Raw genomic sequence first — 15,503 nt, 5'->3', positions numbered from 1 at the left:
TTACTGTTTTACCCTCAACAAATTAATTAGAAATCCCTCTCACCTTTGTAATTTAATTAATTCATTAGGGACAATATTGTAAACTTTATCAAATTTACTTTTCATATTTGGAAGTGGACAATTAATCTGGGACGTCCCAAAAAGGAATACTGGACAATTAATTCGGGACGGGGTGAGAACATGCTTATCAATTCAATATTTAACTTATTAACGGTGCTTTAACTAATTGCAATTATTTTGACTCAATCCGTAGTGAGAAAATAACTCGTCATATGTAGAAATTTTTCTAGTTACTTAAAGATTAGCTTTGGTGAAGTAATACGTATTTTAAATGGATATTTCTTATAATTAAAATTGTTTTTGTTGTTCTTTCAACTTATAATAATAGTACTTCATGTGCTTACGTTAATTTATAATTATTGAATAAGCCATCCATATTTTTAAATCCTGACTCCGTCTCTGCCTCCAAGGTCAAATCTTATGGGCAAAAATGTATACACCTTTGTGCCCACGAGTTTCATCCACTACGACTTCGGACTACTTGTAAAGTGGATAGTCGTTGTGAGATGATCAAATGGTAAAATGGGGGGATACCAAGTACACCACAAAAATATTATTTTAAACTTATCATTTTCTTTATGTTTACATCTAGTTTTTCATCTAGCATATATCTAATCTAATCTAAATTCAAATACAGCTCAATGTGTTAAATTCAAATCCATTACATGCACTTAAGGGGGTGTTTGGATATGCGTTTTGAAAATTGATTATGCGTTTTAAATAATGATAATCAAATAATCAGCGGTAGCAAAACGTGTTGTAGATGAATTGTGCTTGGATTTGATTATGCTGTTTGATATCGCAATAATCAGATAATCAAATATTTTGGTGTTTGTGAAAATCAGATTATTTGATATTAAATTGACAAAATGACTAAAATAGACATGGAATAGAGTTATTATATAAATAAATTATTATTTATTATATAGTGATAAATCTAATACATAAAGGAAAAAAATGAATTTCTCGTAACTCATTACACCTGGAACTCCATTGAGTTTTTAGAACTATTATTAATTTATTATTATAATTAAATCCCATTTTATTTTTTAAACTACAACTTATAGTACAACACAGTGGATGACAAAACAAATACGGAGTACTACATAGAAGTAACTAGATGTGGAGCCCTCGCTTCGCGCCGGGAGCTCCGTTTTGAATGCGAGTTAAAAAAAAAGTCTTGATCTATTTTGTAAAAAAGAATTTTTTTCGAAGGGTTGTTCCTTTTGTGAAAGTTGCTTCTTTTAGCGTTCGGGTTTTATTTAAAAAAAAAAGTTAGTAAAGTGGGGGTTCGATTTGTATTTTAATAAAAGTTAGGGGGTTAAGTTTGTGAAATTTGAAAAAAATATACGTATAAAGTGGGAGTTCGATTTCTATTTTAATAAAAGTTAGGGGGTTAAGTTGTTGAAAATTGAATATTAGTAGAAAAAAAAAAGTTAGTAAAGTGGGGGTTCGATTTGTATTTTAATAAAAGTTAGGGGGTTACGTTTGTGAAATTTGGGAAAAAATATACGTATAAAGTGGGGGTGCGATTTGTATTTTAATAAAAGTTTGGGGGTTAAGTTTGCGAAAAGTGAGAAAATGAATAGTACTATTCATTTGGCCGTTGCATTTTAGATATAGGTATATAATAAATAAATAATAAGGGTTAATATTGTCATATTGGTATTGAATTGATAATCACGATTTCAAACAGTAAGGGTATGTATAATTTCCACAAATTTTAACTAGAGCACAAATAAAGTTGTTTAATACTAGTATCTTACTGTATTTATTATATATTTTTGTTTTTTGTAAGCAAGAAAACCCTCATACGAACGAACACATTGGCTCTCCCATAGAAGGTAAAACCTCGGGTAATCAAGCCCCCCGAGCGAGAGACCTGGTACCAGGTGAATTGCGCATTATGCGCACCTTCTTGTCACACTCCCTTTTTGAAAAATTTGGCATAGCCAAGGATTGAACCCGGGTGGTATGCTTCATTGGGCAATTCGGTGGCCACTCAGGCAAGCCTGAGTGGTGTATTTATTATATTATATTTCAGCGAAATTATACTGAGGTACTAATCGGGTTTTGCAGTGTTACATTTAGTTACATAAACAAAAAAAATTGCTCAAACAGATCCAAATTCATATATACCGTTTGTGTTATTAATCTGAGTCGTTTGATTCGGTTTTCAACGTTGCTTAATATATATTAATACTATTCGTTAGGATAGAATAGACTTTCTATAAAAACTCATTATCGTACATGCATATATTTATTGAATTTCTCTTATTATTGAAAGTCAAAATAAGACGAACGATGGTTTACTTGATTCAAGTGTTAAGCAAATGTTCCTTTTTGTTGGCTAAAGGAAAAAAAATTTCACATTATTTACCAAATGCTTCTTGTTCAATGGTATACAAAAGTTTCATTAACCTTAAATTATGAGTTCGAGTTTTATCATAAATCGTGAATAAAAAATAAATGTGAATGTTGTTGTTTTAAATATAAAAAATAAAAAATTCTTCACTTTATTTTCCCCTTGCAAATTTCATATCTAATTAACTTAACAAATATAAATCTACCGGTGTGTTTGGATGAAACTAGCTAAAGCTGGAGTTTATAGCTGGAGCTGGAGCTTATGGGCTAGAGCTGGAGCTGGAGCTTATGGTAACTGGAGCTTATTATTTTTTATAAGTGTTTGGTAAACTAGCTGGAGCTTATTTTTCAGTTCATAAGCTTTACTTTTTTTCATAAGCTACTAGAAATAGCTTATTTTTCTAGAGCTTATGATTTTCATAAGCTCTACTTTTTATGTCTACCAAACAAAGCTTATTACTTGAAGCTTATTAAAATCATAAGCTCAAGCTCTCATAAGCTCTCATAAGCTCCCATAAGCTCTTGTGTCAAACACATCTACATCTACATCTACATCTACATTTACATCTACATCTACACCATACATTAAAAGAAAACCTTAATTGAGATATCTAAAAAAGTTTTCTTTAATTACAACCATTGGATCACTTAAAAGACACATACTACCCCTATCATCTAACCGTCAATTATAATTATTTAGCAATAACTCACATTTAGGCTTTAAACTACCCTAATTACCCTTTAATTATAAACATACGGGAGAAATAACACAATCAGGGGTCACCAAAATCCCTTTCAGTTACGACACACATACAAACCATAGAACCCTACATTTTCCACTAAATTCGTCGCCATTCATCGAGAAGCCTACATCAAACACGCTTAGTTATCCCTTAGGAAAATTGGCAGTTATGATTGTTAACCCTTTCTTTAACCCTAAATTGACTAAAAGCCTACTAGAGACGATATCATTTGCGTTACTTTCCATTCGATGACATCAATCGTTCGTATACATTCGAAATTAACAATCGAGTAGTGTTCGTATTCATTGCGATCGTTTCCATTCTAAATTATCAATCGAGAGGTAAGGTTTTACATGATTTTTACTACAATATTTATAAGCTTTTATATTGATAAAAGTGGATGTGTTATATGCTATTTGCAAATTACATTTAAACCCGAGATTAGCATTTTGGTTTAAAGCTGAGTTTGATTTGATATATATGATTTGAATCTAAATCATGCTTACCAAAATGGGTATTTTATAAGGTTGATTATATTCATTTTATTTAGTTTATAAGGTTGATTAATCATGTCGAAGCTATGATTAATAGATTCCAGTATTTAGTGTTAGTCATAGCAACAGTTGTAATAAGTTTTTCTTTGGCATTAGTAATATGTTAGTGATAGGTAATGGTGTAACTGTTGGGAACTTGGTGTAACAACCCAACCCAATATACAATCGAATACGCGTAATAAAAAAAAATTATTCAGAATAGGTGCGCGGCGCGCAGCACTCTAGGGTGCGCGGCGCGCACAAGCCCATTTCAGTTCTGTCCGGATTTGTCAATTTTCAAATAAAGATCTCACACTTCCCGACATATTTAGACGAAACGCTTTTCACAACATGATATAATAGCTAAAACTCACACGATTCAATAATAAAATAAATTTTACGAAATCGGGCCCACATATGCCGTAATACGAGTTTCGTACAAAATTATATAAGTTCCAACCGAATTAGTTTAAATTCCAAACGACACTAGAGCATGATGTTTGGGGCTTAAACTACCCAACTCTCGGTCAAAATTCAAAAGCTAACACATCTAAAAGCGTGCCCTATCAAAACAAAGCGGGATCTCTAATCCAATCGAACGCCCTTACCCTTGTCAACGCCCGAGCCTATAAAAAAAAGGTAAACAACGAGAGGGTAAGCAAAGCTTAGTGAATGCAATAATTATACATATACATATACATATATAACCTACTTACTTGCAATCACTTACACAATACCGCATACAAGCTAGCAATTCGACAACTATGCAACCATGATGCACAAACCAATAACCGCAATTCGCAATACGCTAGCGACACCAATAGCATATAGTTCACAATTAAATATGCTAATACAAAAATTCACACAACCATGGTTAACCAATCATACTAGGGAACGGTACTCGGAAAAGACCGTCGGAGTTCATAACATCCATTAGTGTTACTTAAACATCGCGTAATCACTAATCCACCGGGTGATGTCTTGAACACCGCGACTAACTCACTCCCATGAAAATGTGGCGTCTTGAACACCGCGATGATTCCACATGTCAATCAAAACAATGAGTGGTGTCTTGAACACCGCGACAATTCCACTCCCATGACAATGTGGTGTCTTAAACACCGCGACAATTCCACTCCCATGATAATGTGGTGTCTTAAACACCACGACAATACCACTCGTTACTTAGAATGTGGTGTTTTGAACACCGCGACAATTCCACATTCATACTACACAAATAAATACATTATATATGCACACGCATAATTATTCCACTCACCTTACGCCTTCGGTGAATTGATAAATCAAGCTCGCAACTTCAAGGTAACGTACCTATTACATTATGCACATATATCAATCATTCATTCAAGTTGGTCAACCAACTTATTCGTCATCTAAGTGCCACTTGGCCCCTAGTGCAAATGTGACCCATTTGCACCATTCATTCTAACACTAGGTCGGGATTATGTCAAACCCTTACCAACAATTTGATTATGGTCTTAATACACCTTTAATCACAAGGTTATCTCATTTTCGCACCCATTAACCCACTTAGGTCATCAAGGACTCATTTGACCTGTTTCAAGGTTAACACACTCATTCGGGTCACTATCATACCCATATACACCCATTCACTTTAACCACTAAGCGTGCTAGTGATTTACTAACATTTAAGACCCATATGCACAATTAGACATTTCAAAACCCTAGGTTAGTCATCCTTGAGTCTTCGTGACTCAATCTTACCCAAAAACACCCAAAATCACCAAATATGGGTTTTATGTTCTTCATTTACCCAAACCCTAACCCATACATAAATCAAAGTAAGGAAATCAAAGTTAGAACATACCACTATAACCAAAACGTAGCTAGAGAGGAGATAAACAACATTATAACTCGAGCTAAGACCCGAAACTAGCTCCTTCTTCCTTTACTTGAGCTTTCTCACACTAAGAATCTCTCTCTCTAAAATTGAAGTGGAAAGGGTGAGGTTGTTGAAAATGGAGTAAATGATACCCCAAGATCTGATCTACTGGTCTTAAACTCGTTCATAAGTGAAATTACCAAAGAGCCCTTCAAAATATCTAATTAAAAGAAGCAGAACTCGGCTACAGTGGAAGTGCGCCACGCGCACCCTTAAGTGTGCGCTGAGCGCACATTGCTCTGATCAGTCTCTGACCTCAGTTTATTTACACAATGCCCCCCACACTTCATGTACTCTATATACATCTCTGTTTAATAAATATTAGGGTCTTACACTTGGGATGTCTTGTGACAGGTAATGGTGTAATACTCTAACTATTCATTTGCCTCAACTGAGAAAAAGATCCTGGACCAACACGTGGCATTATTGTAATCTAAATGAATCTTACTATAATATCCATCTTCTTTTTAATGTATTTTACGACTGCTGCTGTTTGTGGGTTGAATAGACAATCGAGATAAATCAAATGAATGCACTACAGGATTCAATACAGGTAATATATTCTCCTTCTGTTTGTGTATAAATTTTTCTATATACTTGATATTTTTAACACAAAATAGTTTTACATAACTGAATGTTAAGTTAATATTGTAAAAAAAATTGTGAATGCCAAGCACTATGTGGTTAAAGTATTGTGTTTTGGTTAGTATTGTTTAACCATGAAATTATCGTTGTTAATTTGTTGAATGTGGCAAATTGGGCGGGTCACACATTGAATAAGAGTAAAAACGGGTAACTTTTGCAAGAGTTGAAATGGGTTGTGTGTGTCTAATTTGTGGTTGATCATTACTAACTTTGGTGGTAAATATGATTAGAAATATCTGGTACTTTACACCCTTCACTTTAAACATGTTTTATTTTATAATAGTCTCTTGACACTTGAATTATAACGTTAGTTTTCGAAGTGAAAATTACTTTATGGGTTTCTATTTGTGAAAATTGTTTAATCATAGATGTATATGTATATATATATATATATATATATATATATATATATATATATATATATATATATATATATATATATATATGTGTATTGGTGGATGTTATCAATGCTAATGAAAGTTTAAAAGATCACAATTAGGTAATAAAAACTTGAAACTACATAAAATTGACAAATAGTATAACAAACTTGACCTATCTGAAGCATTTAAATCTTTATATGGATTAGGTTTTTTCAATTTTTATGAAAGTATTGTTGCTATCATTTATCCTCTTTTTTTAGTATTATTGCTATCATTTATCTTTGTTGCCAGGTGGTTTATTGAATTACTATTACTATCCGTGGCCTCAACTTGCCATTTTCAACTTGAAAATGGTGACTGTGTGGATTGAGGTACTAATCCCTTCTCTCATCCCGAGTTTTTATTACTTTTGCAGTAAACATTGATATATTAGTTTACACTTTGTACAATAGATTGTTTATTTATTATGAATTTGGTTGGTCAAATAGAAGTAAATAATGTAAAGCAATCAATTGAAGTTTAGATAGACAACTGCAGGTACATTTTCGATTGCATTCTTATTGGATTCATTTTATATTTATGTTGTTACCCTTTTACTTTTGCAAATTCATGATTTGTATTAATTATCTTTATTGATTCTCTTTGTTCGGTTATATTTATATAATATCTAAAAGTGCTGGGGAATAGTTAGATCACATATTAGTCTTCCATTAAGGTTTTCAATGCTTTATCATATTAAAATTTGGACTCAAATGTACCGTTGTAGGCTTCATCTTATTGCGAAGTTGTTGCTTGGATTAAGGCCATTGAAACCGGCGATGTTCAGCCGTGTTCTCTTCTTGAGGCAAAAATAAATATGATATAATCTAAAAGACGTGACCTCTTCTTCTACTTCATGGATTTTCACGGGTCACATTTGGGCAGCTTTAGTTACATTAAGGATACACATCAATACATCAACATTTGGTTCCTTTATTGCAATATTGCAATTACATGAGTAGTGATCACTCAGTTCAATTAGGAAAATTGATTTGTTTTCCATGAAATGCATATGGTACTCATTTGTTTATGCTAAAAATAAAAAATTTCGTGTATTGAATCCGATTTGATTTGGGAATTCAAAAACTACTTAAATTAGTTTTGAAAAAGTTGAAAGAGAATTATACATACATAGATAAGGAATCAAATAATTAATTCATAAAATATGTATCATCCTGCAAAATCAATGGTTAAGGATCTAGCCATGGACTGAAGGTTAACCATGGTTTCCAAAATGGAGGATTATTATTAAACCCAATTTTGGTTGATTGAAATGTAGTAATTTGATGACATATTATTGGTTCATAACTTTTACATGTTATTTTTGTTTAATTTGTTACTCTGTAGTGATCACCATACTGAATGTTTTCACAACAATGGGAGTGTGTGACTATATACGGGTATATTCTATGGAGTATTTATTAAAGCATGTACATTTATGTTTTTAGTACCAACGAGACTATGATTATGTTTATGTATATGATCCTTATTTCTTTTACTGCTTTTAAATTGAAGCTAACTCCTGGAAAAGTATGAAATTACAGCTTGTGTTTGACACTAAATGATTACTTCAAACGATTTGGTTGCATTAAGTAGTCTATGAGAAACTCGTTAGAGAAATATATTTAGCTAAATGATAATGATCTATTATCAAAAACTCTTAGTGTAACTAAATATTCGATGTGGAGTCATCAATTATATTTTTATTAACAGTGTGAACTTTAATTATATTCTGTCTTTTTGAAATACTTAATTTATATAGACTGCAACTAAGTATTCGACGTGAAATTGTCAATTACTTTTTTTATTAACCATTTGAACATTAATTATATTCCATCTTTTTTAATACTTAATATATATCTACGATTTGTTCAACTTCATACTTTGCCTTTCTTTGATTCTTATACACAATTTTTTATCGATTTCATTTATGTGCTCAAAATAATAATATATTATATATGCAATATTTATTGCCGAAATCCGCAAATCTTGCGGGTCTTAAGCTAGTGTTATGTAAATCAGTGTACATAATTAGTTTGGCACCAATTAAATATATGTAGATATTAAAATTAAATTAAAAGGTATTCTAGTAACAGCCCTAGAAGCTATCGTTAATAACTAATTTGATTCATAAATTAGTTGTACATTAAGCTATTTCATAACTAATTTGATGCATAAACTGGTTGTACATTAATAACTAGTTAATGAGTAAATGATGAAGTTGATGGAGTTAATTAATAATAAGTCTAGATCTGGAAATGTGCAAGCTAATGTTGCATGTACATTTTTTAATTTCAGTCTTAAATTTAATGATGGTTTCAAAACTTTTTTCAAAAGTAATGCCACTAAAAGTAAACTAAATGATGATCTTGGATGGATCATTGATTGTGGAGCATCACAACACATGACTTGATCTTCAAAATTTTTAAAACATATTGTTGATGTGTCAAAACTTGGCATGACAGTTGACATCCCATTAGTACTGTTGCCCTAATTATCAAAGTGTGTGATTTTCAATTGACTAATAACATTACTTTAAAAAATGTGTTGGTTGTTCCAGGGTACTGTGTGAATCTTATTTCTGTGCATAAGCTGTCTAAAAAAATTTGTTTGTTGGATTTAATGATGAAAGGTGCTATATTCAGAATTTGTTGAAAAATAAGATGGTAGGGACTGGTAGTATGATTAATGGTCTTTACATTTTTGATTCTGAGTTAGGTAATGACTTAAACTGTGTGAATAAGTGTTATGTGTCTTATTCATTATGGCATAGTAGACTTGAACACCCTAAGTGTTAAATGTTTTAAAAGATAAACTTAATGTAAAAAATCAATATGCTGACCTAGCCTGTGACACATGTCATAAGGCCAAATAAACCAAGGAACATTTTTCCTTAAGTGATCACAAGTCTAATGAACTTGTTGAGCTTGTTCATTTAGACTTGTGGGGGCCTTATAAAATCACTAGTAGAGAAGGTTATAGATTCTTTTGACCATTGTTGATGACTATACCAGGGCTGTTTAGGTTTACCTTATCAAGTCTAAAGATGAGGTGTTTGAAAACTTTAGAACCTTTTATAACCTTATTGAGAATCAATTTAATAAAAAGGTCAAATCCATTAGAAGTGACAATGAAACTGAGTTCATAAATCATAAATTTAATGCATTTTGTAACAAAAAATGGGATCATTCATCAGACAAGTTGTGCTTACACTCCTCGGTAGAATGGAATTCCTGAGAGGAAGCACATACATCTGCTAAATGTTGCCAGATCTCTGCTTTTATAAGCTAATCCGCCTTTAAGATTTTGGTCTGAAAGTATTTTAACTGATGTCTACTTAATCAACAGGTTACCCTCTTCTGTGCTATCTGGAAAATCTCCCTTTGAAATGATTTTTAAACGTTCTCCTAGTCTCTCTCACTTACGAGCATTTTGATGTATGTGTTATGCCTCCATTTTAAATCAAAATGATAAATCTGGAAAAAGATCTGAAAGGTGTTTGTTTTTAGGTTATTCTAATTTTAAAAAGGGTTATAAATTATTTAGTTTGGACAATGAAACCCTTATCTTCTCCAGAGATGTTAAGTTTTATGAAACTGTTTTCCCTTTTAAAAATGAAACGTTTTCTGAAAATGATGTTTGCACAAGTTCTGAGTTAAATTCCTTAAACTTTTTTTTGATGTTTTTGACACCCCAAATGCTCCCATAAGTACCAATCATAAAGATGGAGACCCAATAGATAGTGAGGGTAGTGGTAGTGATTCATGGTATCATGGTTCTCCATATGGCAGCCTGGATACCACTACAACATTAGAGAATGAACCTATTCCCTCTGAGGGCAATTCTTTAACTGAAAACAATCAAGTGACCCAAGTCAATCAAGAAGAGGGTAACCCTAGAAGATCAAGCAGACAATGAAACAACCCAACCCGTATTCCATACGATAATTTTTTTTTTTACACATTTACGCGCCATTTAAATATGTAACCAAACCACACGTTCCATTAGAATATACTACAAGTTTAATGTTTTACAAAAGGCACGAGGCCATTAACAAATGTGATACAAGTTCGACCCACTACAAATGATAGTTTATAATCCAAACGACGCTTCGAGCATGGTTTGGGACTAAACTACCCAAAACGTTAGGCCAACTTCCAAAAGCTCCAACGAAACATCATCAAAAGACACCTAGTGCCCAACAACCCCTTTTCCCTTATCCGCACCTGTATCTAAAAAGATAAACAACGAGAAGGGTAAGCTAAAAGCTTAGTGAGTGCAACAATTATACGATTACATATACAACCTACTTACTTGCAATCACTTACGCATTTACCGCATACATGCTAGCAATATAAATAATCATACCATCACAAGTATAATACTAAACCTTCCACCATACGAGCTAGCATAACAATAGCATATAGTACAAATAATATAATATGCTACAATCCACACACAACCATGGTTAACCAATCGAACGAGGGAACGGTATTTAAAGGACCGTCGGAGTTCATAACAACCATTAGTGCACTTAACACTTCGTACACTAACCCCTCGGGTGGCATCTTAACACTTCGATACTTCACCCCGGGTGGTGCCTTAACACTTCGACACTTCACCCCGAGTGGTGTCTTAGCACATCGACACTTCACTCGTTACATCTCTCGAAGTGGCATCTTAACACATCGATGCTTCACTCCTGAGTGGCGTCTTAACACATCGACACTTCGCTCACCATGTGAGAAGTGGTGTCTTAACACATCGACACTTCACAACTCATTCTACACAAATAAATACATCGTATATGCACGCATATAATTATTCCACTCACCTTAACACTTCGGTGATGATTTAATGCTTCCGTATGCTTCGAGCAAAGTACCTAATACATAAGTACACATTCAATACACAACTAGTGGAATTAACCACACTACTCACTCTTGAGCATTTAATGACTCAATTCGCATTAAATGGCTCAACTACACCAAAACCGCCCATAAATGGTCATGACTCAACTTTAATCACTATAGCTAGTGAATTAAAGTCTACTAACTTCAACTAACACAAACTTGGGGTATTTTATACCCATTTCACCTAATTAGGTCAACTAGTACTCATTTGACCCATTATAAATACTTAGACTCACAATCGAGTCAAACTTACCCATTAACAATTTTTCCTTCAATTACAAGTGTATTAGTGACTAAAAACGCTATTTAACACTTTAAATCTCAAATCATAAGACCAAACCCTAGATTATAGCTATTTAGGGTTTCCTTTCATCAACATAACCCAAATCCACCCATATTACCCCTAATTGGGTCATACAAGTCTCTAGTAACCAAAACCCTAGCCATTAACCAATTAAAACTCAAAACATAGAGTTAGGACTTACCAACACTATCCTCTTGTAGCTAAGAACCAGGAGAACAACTTTAATTCTTGCTCCAAGGTTTGATTCACAAATCTCCACTCTCAAATCTCACTTGAAATCAAATGGGTTTTTAAGTTTTGAGAGAAATTAGAGAAAGAAAATGAAAAATAAATGAATAAAAGAGGATAAGTGGCTGAGACTTAAAGTCTCCATCAGATCTATACGCGAAAAGATGATTTTGCCCTTGAACCACTTATTTTAAAAACAAAATCTGGAACCAGTTCACCCAGTGGGTCGCGGCGCGGCCCCAATTATCGCGGTGCGACAATTAACGTATTTTATGAGCTTTCGTAAATCATTCCTGACTCAGATTCTAGTTATTGGTCGCGGCGCGGCCATCTTCTTCGCGGCGCGACATATAAAGGAAAACTCGACCCTTCTTATCATGCCTCCTGACTCTGGTTTGAGTTCAATGTCGCGGCGCGACAATTGTCTTCAACTGAGCCATTCGACAACTTACACAACTAAATGATTTATTCAACTTGTACACTTTGTTCACGCTTCCTATGCATGTCTAAACTTCATCTTTTAGTCTCACAAGACTTAACATCAACAAGGACTCATGCATATACCTATACATGCATAAATTCTAAACACATATATATATACATACATATTTGTATATATATATATATATATATATATTTACGTAATAACTAACACTTAGGTCTTTTAATCATATAAATGCACAAGTTATAAGCGTACTAATAATTAAGTTTGTACCTTTAAATATGTACGGGAAAAACGGGATGTTACAACTATCCCCCACTTGAATCGAAGCGCGTCCTCGCGATCCAAGCCGCATGACAAGCCGGAAGATAAACCAAGACAAACTCTTTGAATTCCCACGTAAACTCGGAACCTTTTCGATGTCGCCATTGCACTTTGAAAGTTCTAACTTCCTTGTTCCGCAACATTTTAACCTTCTCATCAAGAATGGCTATCGGTTCTTCAACATACTCTAACTTGTTGTTCAAGGTAATCTCCTCTAACGACACCCAAGTCGAGTCATCCGCAAGACACTTAGGGAGATGGGAAACATGAAACGTAATGAATCCCCGCAAGCTCTTCGAACAACTCTAGTCTATAAGCAACCTCACCGACACGTTCCAAAACCTTGAAAGGACCAATAAATCGAGGAGCTAACTTTCCTCGCTTTTGAAAGCGAATAACTCCTTTCCATGGCGAAACTTTAAGCATCACCATGTCGCCTTCTTGAAACTCAATCGTTCGCCTCCCTTTATCGGCATACGATTTTTGTCTATCTTGCGCCGCCTTAAGTCGAGCCCGAATCATTTCAATCTTACTATTCGTCTCTAGGACCAAATCGGTACTCCCGATTTCTCGTTGTCCCACTTCACCCCAACAAATAGGAGTTCGACACCTACGCCCATAAAGCATCTCATAAGGTGGAATTCCAATACTAGTGTGGTAACTATTATTGTACTAAAATTCCACCAATGGTAAGTGCTCATCCCAACTACCGCCGAAATCAATAACACAGCCCTTAACATATCCTCCAACGTTTGGTTCGTACGCTCGGTTTGACCGTCCATTTGAGGATGATACGCCGTGCTCATTTTCAATTGAGTACCCATATCTTCATGAAACTTATTCCAAAACCGAGACGTGAAACGAGTATCTCGATCCGAAACAATAGATATAGGAACCCCATGTCTCGATATCACCTCCTTGATAAACAACTTGGAAAAAGTCTCCGACGATATCGTTTCCGGAACAGGAAGAAACAAAGCACTCATCATCAATCGATCAACTATCACCCAAATCGTATCATATTGGGTTCTCGCCGTCTTTGGTAACTTTGTAATGAAGTCCATGGTATTGTGCTCCCATTTCCATTTCGGAACTTTCAATGGTTGTAACTTACCGTACGGCTTTTGGTGTTCGGCTTTAACTTGCAAACATGTGACGCATTGTTCAACATACTTAACAACATCACGTTTCATGCCCGGCCACCAATACTCCTTCTTTAAGTCAAGGTACATTTTCGTCGCACCCGGATGAATGGAATATTTTGACTTATGTGCTTCATCAAGGAGCACTTGTCGATAACCACCCATCTTAGGCACCCACACTCTTCCTTGAAAAGATAACAAGCCATGCGGGCCTAAAGTAATAGACTCCGTTTGCCCCACAATCCGCTCTTCATGCTTGTTGTGAACAAAAGCTTCAATTTGAACCTCACCAAGCTTTATAAGAAAATCGTTAGTAATAATCATGCTTAACGATCCTACTCGTATCGCCGGATGTTGACTCTTTCGAATTAGCGCATCCGCGACCATGTTCGCCTTACCCGGATGATAAAGTATCTCACAATCATAATCTTTTACCATATCCATCCACCTACGTTGACGATAATTCAAATCTCGTTGATTAAAGAGATGTTTCAAACTTTTATGATCCGAATAAATCGTACACTTGACACCATACAAGTAGTGGCACCAAATTTTCAACGCATGAACCACCGCCGCCAATTCAAGATCATGATTCGGGTATCTCTTTTCGTGTTCCTTTAATTGTCGAGAGGCGTAAGTGATAACTTTACCCCTTTGCATTAGAACACACCCGATCCCATTTAAAGAAGCATCACAATAAACCGTCATGTCTTCTACCCCTTCCGGCAATACTAACACCGGAGCTTGACACAACTTCTCTTTTAACAATTGAAAAGCAATTTCTTGCTCGTTTTCCCAATTGAATCTTACGTTCTTCCTTGTCAACTTCGTCAAAGGAGAAGCAATCTTAGAAAAGTCTTGGATAAATTGACGATAATAACCGGCCAATCCGAGAAAACTTCAGATTTCCGTAGGCGTAGTCGGTCGTCCCCAACTCTTCACCGTCTCAATCTTCCCCGGATCTACTTGGATACCTTCTTTATTCACAATATGGCCAAGGAATTGAACTTCCCTTAGCCAAAATTCAAATTTGAGAATTTTGCATACAACTTATCCTTCCGAAACATCTTCAATACTTCGCGCAAATGGTGCTCATGTTCCTTCATACTCTTAGAATAAACAAGTATGTCGTCAATGAACACAATTACCGACTTGTCCAACATAGGTTGGCACACTCGGTTCATTAGATCCATGAATGCCGCCGGTGCATTCGTAAGACCAAAAGGCATAACTACGAACTCAAAATGCCCATAATGCGTTCAAAAAGCTGTTTTCTCTATGTCTTCCTCACGGACCCGTACTTGATGATAGCCGGACTGTAAATCAATCTTAGAAAAATACGTTGCACCTTGGAGTTGGTCAAACAAATCGTCAATCCGAGGCAATGGATAACGATTCTTGATCGTCACTTTGTTCAACTCCCGATAATCGATGCACATCCGCATACTTCCATCTTTCTTTT

The 15,503-nt window shown here is 34.6% G+C and overlaps 1 long non-coding RNA gene across 1 annotated transcript; it reads left to right on the top strand.

The window, feature by feature from the left end:
• The first annotated feature begins 3,190 nt into the window (after positions 1-3,190).
• Positions 3,191-7,401, top strand: LOC139845449 (uncharacterized). The gene is made up of 3 exons (XR_011758318.1): positions 3,191-3,508; positions 5,979-6,177; positions 6,941-7,401. It is a non-coding gene; the product is annotated as an uncharacterized lncRNA (long non-coding RNA).
• The last annotated feature ends 8,102 nt before the right edge of the window (positions 7,402-15,503 follow it).

This window comes from Rutidosis leptorrhynchoides, chromosome 4 (assembly GCF_046630445.1).
Source record: "Rutidosis leptorrhynchoides isolate AG116_Rl617_1_P2 chromosome 4, CSIRO_AGI_Rlap_v1, whole genome shotgun sequence".
Classification (NCBI taxonomy): Eukaryota; Viridiplantae; Streptophyta; class Magnoliopsida; order Asterales; family Asteraceae; genus Rutidosis; species Rutidosis leptorrhynchoides.
Note: the sequence above shows the minus strand (reverse complement) of the source record. Positions and strands in the feature narration are given on the sequence as shown.